Genomic DNA, 13,828 nt, shown 5'->3' with positions numbered 1-13,828 from the left:
TACGAGTTAGGAACAATGAGAAGGCCCATGTGGCTGGGGCAAAGTAAACGAAGTGAAAAGTGGCAGGTTGCAGAAGGAGGCAGGGGTGAGGTCAGGGGTAAGGTAAACCGCAGAAGTGAGAGTTATGGTTTGGGGGCGACAGGGCATCATCACTGAGATCTGGGCAGGACAGGAACATGCCTTGCACTGGAATTCTCACGCTGGCAGCTGTGTTGACAAGGTGGAGAATCGCCTGTGGGTGCAAGGGCGGAAGCATATATCTTTTCACATAGGAGCACAATTAGAGATCTCTGTGCATAACCACATAGCTAATTTGTTTTTTAAAAAAAATCATGTTTGGTTTATTCGAGATTGGGAAACTTCTAGGGAAGCTTTGGATCTGGAAATTGAAGTGATAGAGGAGGATTTCCCCTTTTCAGAATCCCCATTTTTCAGCAGCCACCTTCCCCTGCATAGTCTCTAGAGGTGGACCACAGATTGTTTTGTGTGCTATTTTGCTTTCTGTCTTCCCCCTTCCCCCCCCCCAGAGTCTTCCTTCTCAGATCCTCTAGTCTAAGCACATGGCCGATGTCTACCCGAGCTTGTCTATTACTATGAACTTCAAAAGGTCATTATTATTTTTTCCCAAGTTCAGGTCATTTCCTCGGCCACAGTCAGTTCTTCTCTCTTGCTGGCCAGGTTTAGTAGTTCATTCCAGGGACAGTGGCCTATAGCTCCTAGACCAAAGATGTCCCAAACTCTTAATGGTTTAGAAAGGAACTGATCCTTGCATTATCGATGAGGGTCAGGGGTTGTGATCACCACACTTTAGAGATAAAACAGCTGAGCGTCGGGGAGGTTAAGATACTGTACTCCTTGTTTCAATTAGTTTAAATACTTTAAGTAAAAACTAGGTGGTTTATCCTATTATCTTCCTCTGTGGTTTGGCTTACATGATTTCTATTATTAATTTCTTACTTAAAATTTTGATTGTCTAAAACACCCATGTGATGCAATTACTCAAATGCATCACAGCTTCCTGCTATGTGTTTATGTCCCCGAACGGGCTCACGGGACACCGAGATGGTTAATTCGATGTGTTGACTTGACTGGGCCTTGGGGTGCCAAACATTATTCTGGGTGTTTCTGTGAGACGCTGTTTTTGGATGGGATTCACATTTGAATCTATAAACGGAGTCAAGCAAATTAGCCTCCTTCAGACTGGGACCTGACTTTTTCCTGCCTTCGGACTCAAACGGAAACGTGGGCTCTTTCTCAGTGACTTACACCATCCACTCTCGTGGGTCTCCAGTTTGCTGACTCACCCTGCAGATCTTGAAAGTTGTCGGCCTCCATCATCCTGCGAGCCAAGTCCTTATAACAAATCAATCTCCTGTTCCTCTCATCTCCTATGGGTTCTGTTTCTCTGGGGAGTCCCGACTAATAACAGCCAGCAGAGGGCGATCTCCCATCAAACACTGACTGTTTCCCCGTTTGCAACTGCTTGGCAGTTAGTTGTGTTCTTCAAAAGCTAGAGAATCTTTCTAATTCTTTTTTTTTTTTTTTTTTACATGCGATACCAAGCAAAGTGTTTCTTTTTATTTTTTTCAAGTTCAAGAGTTTTCACTTCCTTTTTTAAAAATTTATTTATTTATTTTTTGATCTTTCTAATTCGTTTCCTTTTTTTTTTTTTTTACAGACAAAAGAAGGTAAATTCGGAGAGAAAAAGGAGCATAGCTATTGCTATAAGTGATAGGAGAAGGTCATCCCAGAACGAGTTTGGGACATCCTAGGAAATGCATCCTGCATGAGGCGGACAACGGAACTCTAAGGCTCGTGACGAAATTACCCAACGCAGCTTATTCTTCCCGGAAACCAAAGATGGCGTTGTAACCAGTGGGATAAGCTATAGGGCAAGGTATCAGAGATGGAACTTTTCTAACAGAAAGAACAGTGGAATAGAGGAAAGAAAGATGGAAACTGACATTACTGACATGATTTATGCGTATATGTTATGTATAATCTTACATTCATACCTATGTAAAAATTTAAATGCAGAGATCAAGATCTGGAAGGGTGCGTGCCAAACTTTTAACAGTCATTTTCTCTCGAGAGAGGAAGGCTCTTGGAGGGAGCTCCAGAGAAATGGATTTCCTCTTTTTATTTTGTCCTGGTTTTGAATTTCTTAAAAGAAGGTCGTATGCATGCACGAGTATATAGTTTAATAAAATTATCAAATAAAGCTCCACACATAGTAAGATGGCAATAATAATAATAATAATAATGATAATAATAAAAACCAGAACGGAACAGTGTTTAAAAGGATGTGGAGACTTTGGAACCCTGATACATTGCCGGTGGGAACGTAAAATGGTGCAGCCACTTTGGAAAACGGTTTTGTGGTTTCTCAGAAGATTCACTGTTGAACTAGCATATGACCCAATGATTCTACTCTTAGGTGTTTTACCAAAGAATTAAAAGTAGGGACCTGAAAAGATATTTGTATACCCACGTTCATAGCAACATTATTCATAACAGCCAAAAGGTGGAAAGTCAAGTGTCAAAGGATGAATGAACAAAATGTGGTGTATATACACAATGGAATATTATTCGGCTATAAAAACGAATTAAATTTTGATATATTCTAGTATGAATGAACCCCAAAAACATGCTTAGAGAAACAAGCGAGACACAGAAGGCCAAATATTGTATGATTCCACTTATGCGACATACCGAGTATAGGCGAATACACAGAGACAGAAAACAAAATAGAGGTTATCAGGGGCTGGGGGAGGGGGGGAGGGGAGCTGTTATCTAACGGATACAGAACTTTTGCTGCGGATGATGAAAAAGTTTTGATTCTAGATAGCGGTGATGGTTATACAACATTGTGAATATATTTAATGTCGCTGAATTGTACACTTACGAATGGTTAAAATGATAAATATTATGCTTTGTATAGATTTTACCATGATAAAAAAAAACCCTGAAAATTTCTTTTTTTTTATTTTTTAGGTGAGGCAACCCTTGGTTGACCTCACAGATTGCAAGAACCTTGTCATCTTGTAATCTCTTACTTTTTAATTTTTTTATGCCTATAACACCTGGTCTCCCTAGGTGATCTCCCATCCAAGTACTAACCAGGCCCGACCCTGCTGCTTAGCTTCCAAGATCAGACGGGATCAAGTTTGTTCAGGGTGGCATGGCCGTGGACTGAAAATTTCTTAAGAGGAAGGGTGCTGTGCTGTTTGATCCAGTTGTACCCTTTCACAAAGGGGAAATGAGTGGCTTCCAGGGACGATGGGGAGGCGGCTTCAGTTTCACGGATGGTCTGTTGTAGAAAGCACCCAGTGCTGAGGAAGTCTCTGACAGCTGGAATATAATAAGGAGATGCGAGGATCTGCTGCATCCTGTTCATGCTAAAGGATCTGAGAGCGAGAACTGGATCTGTCTCTGCTCATCATTGCAACCTTAGAGCCTAGCCACTGTCTGGTGCACAGTAGGCACTCTTGAATGAATTAATGAATGTCTGTGACTTGCTAACAATCTACTTAAGAGAAACATTCTCTAGCCTATCGTTTGGGTCACCATTGTCAATTACTTCATGCACGATATGGACAGGCCTGGAATTCATATATTTGGTTGTCATTAGCATAGAGAGTGTGCTAGTTGGGGGCAGACTAAGTGGGTATCAAACAAGCTCTGTATCTCAGTGAGCTGACTCAATAAAGGACTATTTTTCATTCACGTTACAGTTCAGAGTCAGTAGGGGTGGGTTGGAGTTGGGCTCTGCTCCACACAGGCTATTAAAGACCAAGTTTCCTTCTGCTCAGTCACTCCAGGGGCCCCTAGACACTCTGAGGTCTCCACTGGCTTCTTTGCCCCTGGCTGGCAGATGAGCGAAGAGAGAGATCTTGGAAGACCACGTGTGAGGTTTGAGAGGTCAAGACCTGCAAGTGTCATTGTCTATTTCTGTCACATCCCTTTGGTCAAAACTCAGTCACGTGACTACACTGCACCGTGAGGGATTCTGGGAAATGTGGTCTAGGTGCGAGGAAAGGGGGAAAAGAAAATGGTGTTTGGTGAACATGTGGGGAGTACTCCTAGGGTAGTGGGCGTGCTAAGAGAAGGTTACCCAGGACCGAAGTCCCAGGAGCTTCGATGTTTAAGAAATGAGAAGAGGAGGAGGGGCAAAGCAAAGCGAGTGAAAAATAAGAAAAGCAACTGCGGGAAACCCAAGGGAATGGAATGTGTCACAGAAGCGAGGGGAGAGTGTGTCAAGAGATAGATCTTAGTAAGAACAATTTCTATAGGAATCAGACTGTGCTGGGTTAGGGGCGAATGTAGGCGAGGAAGTAGAGTGATCTATACGGAACATTTTTAAGAAATTTGACTGTAAAAAAAGTAAGCAAAGAAGGATAGCAGTTAGTGGTCATGAGGAGGATTTTTTTTTTTAATGGGGGAGACTTGAGAATGTTCGAATGGTTCAAGGGAAGGAAGAATAGAAAATAAAAACTGCATGGTTGAGAGCCAGGAACAAATAAACGACTATTGTAAGAGAAGAAATGGACTTGGTTTATGTCAGGGATGGTATGAAATGATGGATTGTTTCTGATGCATGTATGTATGCAGTCCTCTACGTGCATGTTTTTCTTTTTTTCCAGAAAGGATTTAAGACAGCTTAAAAGACACATTCTAGTGACAAAATAAAACGACTGTTTAAAGAGGGAGAAAATGACATGTTGAGATAACGAAGTGAAACACACATGTAGGTTTTATAACAAAACATCTGTGATACTGACCGCTTTAAACATCAGTGCTGGGTTGATCATAGATATCTGGATCCATTTGTGCTGAGATCTATTAGACAGCTAATTCCGTCTATGTAACTTGCTCTGCGATGTCGCTCTTCAGGCAGAGACTCACATTTGCTCTGAGAATCTTGCTGTCCCTGTGCTTTGTCCCGTGTATTGTGCAGCAGCCTTTGACCACAAGCAATAAAGCCTGACATGACTATCAGACAGGCACTGAGTGTTCTGACCTCAGAAATAGCTTCTAAGTCAGACGAGGAAATCAGTTTCATCTCTCTATAATCATTTCTTGCTCCTGACCCCAAATGATACCCTGCGAGCCATCCTACGCTGTATTTACTGTGAACCTTTTCTCCTAAGCTGTTTGATGCTCCTAAGGCTCTAAACATCTTTATGTCCACAGTGTCCCCTTTCTTCCCCTCTCCCCCAAGCAGACTCATTCTTATACTACTAGACCCAGCTTATCTGTCACGTGCTCTTGGGGAGTCTTTTGAGACTCATACCGTCACGATCCGTACTCCTTTCTGAGCATCCCTACCCCTTGTCCTGTCCAACATAGCTCTCTCTGGTCATGCTAGGTTAGCAAGATCATCTACTCCACCGACCCTGTGCCTTAACTCCGCACCCTCAGGCTCAATACCTGGCATGGCGAGAATTGGCACACGGTGCGTGGGAACCTTCTGACTCAGAGGCTGGGGTCGGGGAGGGGGGATTCTATTTAAAACCACAGCTACCATTTTGACCCGGATGATTACACGGAAGTGTAAACATGTTCAATTTCTCATCAAGCTTTACACTTACGATCTGTGCCATTTATTGCATGTGCATTATACCTGGAAAAAGCCCTGTTAATTTGTTTTTTTGATGTAAAAAGAAGCAAACTCCCCTTAACTCCCCTCGGTCGCATTTGTTTTCTAGGGGAATGCCATGGTTTTCTCTGGGTAGGTGGCCCTTTGCTTAGGGAGATGCTTTCTCGCCTCAGGGATGAAAGGAGAGAGTCAGAGAGAGAGGGAGCTGAATGCTCGTCCCCGCACGAAGGCTGTGGAATCTGGAGTCTTCCAGTGAGGCCACTTTAACCCTAAAGGAAGATGTCTCCGCTAGTGCTGAGGACTTAGAAACCTTATGCAGCTGCCATTTTGCTTTGTGACACTTTTCAAAGTCCTTTCATATCCATTCTTTTCTTTGATCTTTAGAACAATAAATATCAATATGGCCTGAGTCCTTCTGTGAAAAGCTCCATCCAGGACAGTGATCTCAGCCTGGGGGACAGGTGCCCATCACCTTTGAGAATCTGGAATCCTGGACAGAAATGTGCTGGTCTCGGGCCCGGGGGCGGGCGAACTGTGTCAGAAGTCCCTAAGCCCACAGGACAGCAGAGGTACAAGGAAAGGTTTCTAGTTGTTCTGAGTCGAATGAGCTGCTGTGTCACCCACCCAGGCTGGCTGAGCTGTAAACACAGGCTTAGGGGTCAAACCCAGCTGGGTTGGCATACTGGTATGGCTGTATGGTAGTGTTGTGACCGAAATAACCAGGCCCAACTCGAGTGCTCTAATCCAAGAGACAGTTTATTAGCCGGCGGCTGTCCTTGCAAAGGAGCAGCCCCGAGACGCAGGGGCACAAAGGTTTTAAGCCCTCGATTCCATCCCCCACATCCTTAATCTTTACACAAAAGACTATATCTCCTCCATTCATTAACTGATAACTAAGAGGTGGGTAAGCAAGCAGGGGTACAGAAGCAGAATGCGTCATTGTTAGAATATTTTGTACCTATAGGCAGTGATCCGGCCAGTAAATCCCTTTAGTTAATAAATTTTTAGCAGATAACTAACTAGAAGTGAGACATGGCGGTTAGTACGTACCATGTCTTATCCTTAACCTATTGTTTCTAAAGGTGAGGTCACTACAGTAGCTTGTGTGACCCTAAGCAAGATGCTTAGCCCTGTAGAGTCTCAAGTCCCACCTCTGTGAGATAGTCATAATATCCCATAGCACTGGGAATCGCAAAGGATATTATATAAGTCTGCTGCAGCTGCCGTAACAAAAGACCAGTTCTAGAAGCTGGGAAATGTGAGATCAAGGTGTCAGCAGGGTTGGCTTCTCCCGAGGCCTCTCTCCTTGGCTCGCAAATGGCTGTCTTCTCCTTGTGTCCTCACGTGGTCGTCTTTCTGTATGTGCGTCCTAATCTTTTCTTCTTACAAGGACACCAGCCATATTGGATTAGGCCTCACCCTAAAGGCCTCGTTTAACTTTAATTGCCCCTTCAAAGACCCTGTCTCCAAATAGAGTCACATTCTGAGGGGCTGGTGTTTGGACTTCAACGTATGATTTGGGATTGGGACACAATTCAGCCCAGAATAGATATCATCCCAGGTTCTAGCGCACAAGAAGTCTCACTAAATATGTGCAAGGGGCTTTTCTTGTTGCCATACCATAGTGCCTAGGGGCAAAGGGAGGAGAAACGTTCACATTCTAAAGGATCCAGGGCAGCAGGAAGCAGACATCCTCCTGAAGCTTTCTAAGACGTGAGCAGAACGAACGTTGCGAACACCTGCTATAGACTCACGGCTGCCTCAGCCCTTATTCCAATTGCATCTCATGAATGCTGGCAGTCTCCTCTACGAGATTGGGAGTTCCCCGAAGCCTTGCCTTCTCCAGTTCTCTGTTCAACCCCTAGAACAAATAAAGGGAACATGACTCTGACCATCCCTATCTTCTTACATACGGACCCCAATAGTGCCTTCCGATGCTGAAAGCCTGTTTGGGTCGAGGCCCTCCAGCTGCTGGCGTCTGAGGGCAGCTAAGGGCAAGTCCAGTGGCCCCTAAGCTGTGCTCTCCAACATGTGAAATTGGGCTAGTTATATCTGTTCGCTATGGTCACTTTTCTCCTTTGAGAAATGGGGGTTATAACTAGGACTGGCTACATTATTTGCTGGGCCCAGTGCACAATAAAAATTCAAGGCTTGCTGTTCGAAAATGGAATTTCGAGATGGTGACAACAGAGCCCTTTTAAGCATGAGGCCCTGTGGGACCACCTAGGTTGCACGGCCATGAGGCTGGCCTTAGTTCTAACCTTGGACCTTCTCTTAAAACCAAGCAGGTGTGTGCTACATGATAATCCTGTATGAACGGCCAAGTGCTGGACTTGAAGACTGAAGAACTTCCCGTAAACCAGTGTCTTCCGCTTCCTGGCGTTTGTTGGGTTCATCTGGACTTTTCTAATTAGTTTCCTTACTCCACTGCACTTCCTCCTCATCCCCTTTTCAAGACTTCTCGCCCAGTGTGCACCCTCCTTTCACTTGTCTGTGGACCAGGGCGTCCTGAAAGGATCAGAGTTCCAAGGGGAGCATCCATTCCCTGAGGCTCAGACCCACAACTGTGCTCATGCCTCTGCCCAAGGGCTATCGCAGTCCTGCTTATGCGACAACCTAGGAAATCCCAGCGTTCCCTAGCAACAAAGCTGAACTAGAGCTGTTGCTAGGGAAACCCTGGGATTTCCATAGTTACCAGAGCCCAGTGAGCATCTCCACTCCTACAGCTGAATATATCTGGTATTAGCAAAAAGGGGAGCCGAGGTCCTGCTGTCAAGGGAGCGGGGCTGCCTCCTCTGAATCTCATTCCATGCACAAAACGGGGCAAATGGGTTACCGGGGCAGGACCGCTCCTCAGTGGCCGGCTAGCTTGGAGTTGCATAGACTGCTGGTGCCTTTGGCACAGAAATCACCACACTATGTTGTCTCTACCCATCTATACGCCCTTCCAGTCCCAGCAGCTGGGACGGCACCGAGGCCGTGTCCCCAGCAACCAACATAGGGCAGGGTTCCTTAACCTTTTCCTTGATTGTCTAGGAAAGCCTGTGGGGCCCCTTCTCGGAATAATGTTTTTTTAATGCACGAAACAAAATAGGTAGGATTACAAAGGAAAGCTTTTTTTTTCTTTCAATTAAAACGTGGTTTTCAAAATCTTTTAAAAATCACAATCGTGATATTATAAAGTATACGTGTATCTTCATTGATGCATTAAATAATAAGATACAGTAGCGGGTCTACTAATTATTGTAATTTGTAAGTAGTGACAGTAACATGAAAACATCGGAGATTTCTCTTGGTGAAAAAGTCACAGGTGCCGTTAATCTTCCTGTAGTCGGTCGCCTGCATTCATTATCCACGATGCTAATTTCAGGTACAGGTTAGTGAATATAAACAATGTTTTTTCCCCCATTGACTCCACAGACCTTCTAAATTCTATGGAGGTTGTGAGCTCTGAGTTTGGACGTTGCATACTGAATGAATGAATGAATGAGTGAGTGAATGGAAAATGAATAAATGAAAAAATGACGAAAGAATAAGAGCTGGGTAATTTACCCAGGTTCCTCGAGCAAGTGAGGGGCTCAGCGAAAGGAAGGCCTTGTTTCCAGTCATGACTTTGGATCCGGCGATGATTTCTTGGATACGACGCTAAGAGCACAGGCAACAAAACGACAAATTGGACTACGTGAAAATTTAAAACTCCTGTGCGTCAAAACAAACAAACAGATGACAGAATGAAAAAGCAACCTATGGAGAGGGGAAAAACATTTGCGAATCGTGTATCTGAAAAGGGGTTCATGTGCAAAATATGCAAATGGCTTTTACAGCCGAAGAACAGGAGGATGGGGAGTTAGTGTTTAATGGGGACAGAGTTTCAGTTTTGCTGACACAACTGCCTCATGGGATATCAGAGAAGGCCGCCAATGACAAGGAATCCTGCTTCAAGGGACTCTTCGGAGGGCCCTGAGGGATCTGCCAACAGCTCTGGGCTCTCAGGCCTTCTAATCTTCTCACTTTCCAGCTTCTCATGTCCCGCAGGCTGGGCTGAGACCCATGTAGCCTTAGTTGGCTTCTTAGCCAAGCACCTGGGGAAGCGAAGCCAGAGGAGGTGTTTTACCCCACCATCCCATGACTGAGTCATCAGAGAGGTGAGGGCCTGGTGCGCCTGAGCCCCTGCATGGGGTGGCCTCCTAGGCCACAGAAGCTCACGGGCACAAAGGCAATATGCATAGGGGACGCCAGCACGGCAGGTAAGAGCCTTACTTGAGGGGTGGGGAAGCCTTGGGCCTCAGATTTCAGCCAAGTGGAGAGTTGCAGGAGGCAAGGCCGGGTAGGGGGCCAACGTACTTGTTGCGCAGGACCCTGTGGGCCATGGACGGGAGTTCAGACCTTACTCTGAGCAAAGTAGGGAGCCGCTGGAAGATGAAAGCAGGGGAGAAATGTGATCTAAGTGATCTTTTTGCTAAGATCTATCTGATGAATCTGTAAACAGCCAAAATACGCAAGCTGCAGGTGTGGGGCTCTCGCATAGGCCTCCCCACAAGTGGCCTTTCCTGGCACCTGCTGAGGCACAGTGGCCAGAGGCTGGGACCTGCTGTTCCCTCCCGTGTCGGCTTGGGCTTCTGGATTTGTAAGCTGGGGTTCTGGGTCCAGGCATCAGTTGCAAACTAGTCAAGTTAGCGAGAGCGGGGGGCCGCCAGTGGGCTCAGGGACGCAGGGGCAGCCGCGAGGGCCGGTGGGGAAAGCAGTCGGCAGGGGCTCCTTCGGATGCCCTCTGAGGCCGGACCGCCCCTGGGCAGGGTGCTGGCGGGCAGGGGCAGATACAAATGTTGCCACTTCTCTCTGCTAAACTGGTCTCACCCTCAGGGAGAGGCCACCTCTCCCCAGGACCTTTGCTTCACACGTCCGCTCAGACGCCACTATCAGAAACCCTGTTCCTACTTTCCGCTCTGCAGGCTCAAATCACTGTGCAGCTGATGCATTTCTAGGGACACCATCTGCCATCATCATTGTCATATTCTGCAGTTGTCCAGTGAAGAAAGGATCGCAAACTATCTACTGTATTTAGCAACAGAGACAGTGGAGATGAGGTTACATTCATTCCTTTAACTAAAATAAATGTATTTGAACATCTGCTGTGTGACAGGCACAGCGTTAAGGAAAACAGAAAATAAAGAACAGTAACAAGTGGGAACGAGCCAGGGTTCAAAGAAAGGAAGACGTCTAGGGCCAAACCTGTGTCCTTTCTGTCCCCTCAATTCTTAGAAGAGGCTCTGGCAGCCCTACCAATGGGTACATGTGACCCAATCCACCCTCCTTCTCACAGGTAGGCTTGGCCAAGCGACAGGACCCTGGGAGACCATGGGCCCCAGCAGGCTCAGCCCGGAGCTGGGGAGAGGGATGCTCTCCTACTGCCTCTTGCTAGCGAGAGTGGCCGGGCTCTGTCCATGGAGGACCCACCGCTCTTTGCCTTCTTTCTGTTACTATTTATTGTAAGTATTGGTATATTTGGATTGATTTCTACGATTTTATTTTGTGCGTTGTTTCTATGCTTCTTTTTTTTCTCCTTTCCAGCTATCTATCAGACCAGTCAAGTTTTTTTTTTTTTTTTACTTTCTTCTTTTCCCCTCTATTGGTTTGGAAGTTACACATTCCCATTTTTTTTTTGAGTGGTTTACCCTTGAATATTCAACATGCGCCGTTGACTAAACAAAATGTAAAGTTAATCATCATCTCTACACTCCTCTCAAATTGCACAGAGATCTTATCACATTTTAATTCTGGCTGCCTCTTCCTATCTTCTATGTCATTGTTGTTCAGTTATTTTGTCTCGCTTCTGTTTTCCTCAGATTAAGCATTTTCTTCATCATGATCTCCATCGTCATCATCATCAGTGTTCATATCATTTTATATATATGAATGTAAAATAGATTCTATTATAAATATATTTCATTTGCTCAATAATAGCATATTATGATTTCTATAAATTTATAAATATAACGTATTAGAATGATAATTTATATAAATGAGAATTTATTAATATGTAAATATAGAGGCACCTTCGGTGAACCTATCATCACTGTTGGGCGGGTAATTGAAGGTTGTGGCAGGAGCGAGGAGCTGCCCTCACCTGGCTTCCTTGGGGCAGGAATGGCAAAGGAAGAGTATACCTAGTGTTCTAGGCTGAGTATACGTGAGAGACTCGCTTGCGAGCCCCTGTGCACCACACTCTGGAACTCCCAGATATGCTTGGGTGAAGCTCTGATGTTACTGACAGGTTCTACCAGATGGAGGCCAATTAAAGGATCAGATTATTTCTATTTCATTTCATTTTTAATTAATTAATTAATTTTTCTGGTGACATTCATCGGTTAACGAAATCCAATAAGTTTCAGCTGTACACTTTAACAGTAAGGCACATATATATTTACACTGTGTGTTCACCTCCCATATTTACATTACTCTCTGTCACCACATATGTGACCCCCTTTACCCCATCTACCTTCCCTCCCCTCCTCCCTCCTCCTCTCTGGTAGGGATCGGATTCTTTACGTCCTGAAACATTTACCAGACTCTCTATGTCAAAACCAAGAAGTTGTAGAGCACAAATCCATCATGTCACAAAACCAAAAACGACCCAGAAATGGGCAGTGGCCTGATCAGAGTCACATGGGAAAAAGCAGGACTCTAACCTAGTTTTGCTGCCTTCCACCTCCATGCTCATTTCGCTACAACACACCATTCTCCTCCAGTCACTTTGAGCCTTCAATCCTGCTCCGCCCGCCATGTTCTATATCTCTGTTACTGACGTCACCGACCACTGGATGGTTCAAACCATTCATGGGAGTCATCCATGACACATCCCTCTCCTTCAGCCTCCATACTCCATCTATCTCCAGGTCTTAGAAAGTCCTCAAATCAATTCACGTCTCTCCAACTCCATTACCTGCACCCCAGTCAGTTCAGAAATATTTATTGAGGGCCGACTATTCTGAGGCACCATTCTGGATATTAGGACACGACAGGTGAATAAGTCAAGGTCCCTGCCTTCAAGGATCTTACATTCTGGTGTGTGTGGGGGGAGGGGTGGAGAGTGAGAGAAAGAGGTGTGATGGATAGCTAACAAGTAAATATGTGCATGACTGAATACATTGAATTGTACAGTTTAAATGGATGAATTATATGGTATGTGAATTATATCTTAATGAAGCTGTTTAAAAGTGCCCACGGACCATTTATGCTTCTTTTAATGTGAAACTCCTGTTTATTTTGCCCATTTTTATGGTCGGTTGTCTTTTTCTTGTTAGTTTATAGAGGTTTTTTATGTTCTGGATACCAATTCTTTGTTAAATATATTTCTTTTAAATATATTTTTATGTATCAAATATACATAAAGAAAACTGCATATACATACAGTTTAGCAGTGATTATGTAGCTAATACCTATATAACCACCATACAAATCTAGATATGGAATATTACTAGCAATGCAGAAGTCCCCCATGTGAATTGCGACCAACTTCCTCCACACTAAAAGGGAGCTTTGTGATAATCGTTTCCTTTTTTTCTTCCAGTTTTACTAACTTCCAATACATTTATTAACAATATTGTTTAGTTTCACCTGAATTTTAAACTTTTTATTCAGGTTTAATAAAAAAAAATAAGTTGCATAGATTTTAAGTTCACAGTTATTTGAGTTTTGGCAAGTGCATACGCTCACGTGTCCACCAAGAAAATCAAGTCATAGAACTTCCCCGTGACCTCTGAAAGTTTCTCCATTCAATTTCCCATTCAACCTTCCCTCATCCGAGGCAACCAAAATTCTGATTTCTATCACTATAGATTAATTTTGTGTTTTCTCAAACTTTATGTAATTGGAACCATGTAGTATAAACACTTCTGTGTCAGAATTCTTTCCTTCAACATAATGATTTTGAGATTCACTCATTGTGTTGCATATATCAGTATTTTATTCATGTTTTTATTGCTAAATTCCATTGTAAGGATGTATCAAAATTTGTTTAACTATTTACCTGTTAAAAGACATCTAGGTTGTTTCTATTTGGGGCTGTTATGATTCTGCTATGAGAAAGAAATATTTATTTAAGAGAAAACAACCAGAGGTAGAATTTCTGAGACATACAGTTGGTGTGTGTTTAACTCTATTTAAAAACTGCCTGTGTTTGGTCAGATTTCTGAGAGATTTGTATGCAGGAAGATTATTAGAAATACT

At 44.1% G+C, this 13,828-nt stretch overlaps 1 pseudogene; it reads right to left on the bottom strand.

The window, feature by feature from the left end:
* Nucleotides 1-3,071: 3,071 nt before the first annotated feature.
* Nucleotides 3,072-3,193, bottom strand: LOC112479733 (annotated as a pseudogene).
* Nucleotides 3,194-13,828: the final 10,635 nt, after the last annotated feature.

The sequence above is a fragment of the Pteropus alecto genome, unplaced genomic scaffold, assembly GCF_000325575.1.
Source record: "Pteropus alecto unplaced genomic scaffold, ASM32557v1 scaffold141, whole genome shotgun sequence".
NCBI lineage: Eukaryota > Metazoa > Chordata > Mammalia > Chiroptera > Pteropodidae > Pteropus > Pteropus alecto.
This window is presented reverse-complemented; position numbering and strand designations above follow the sequence as displayed.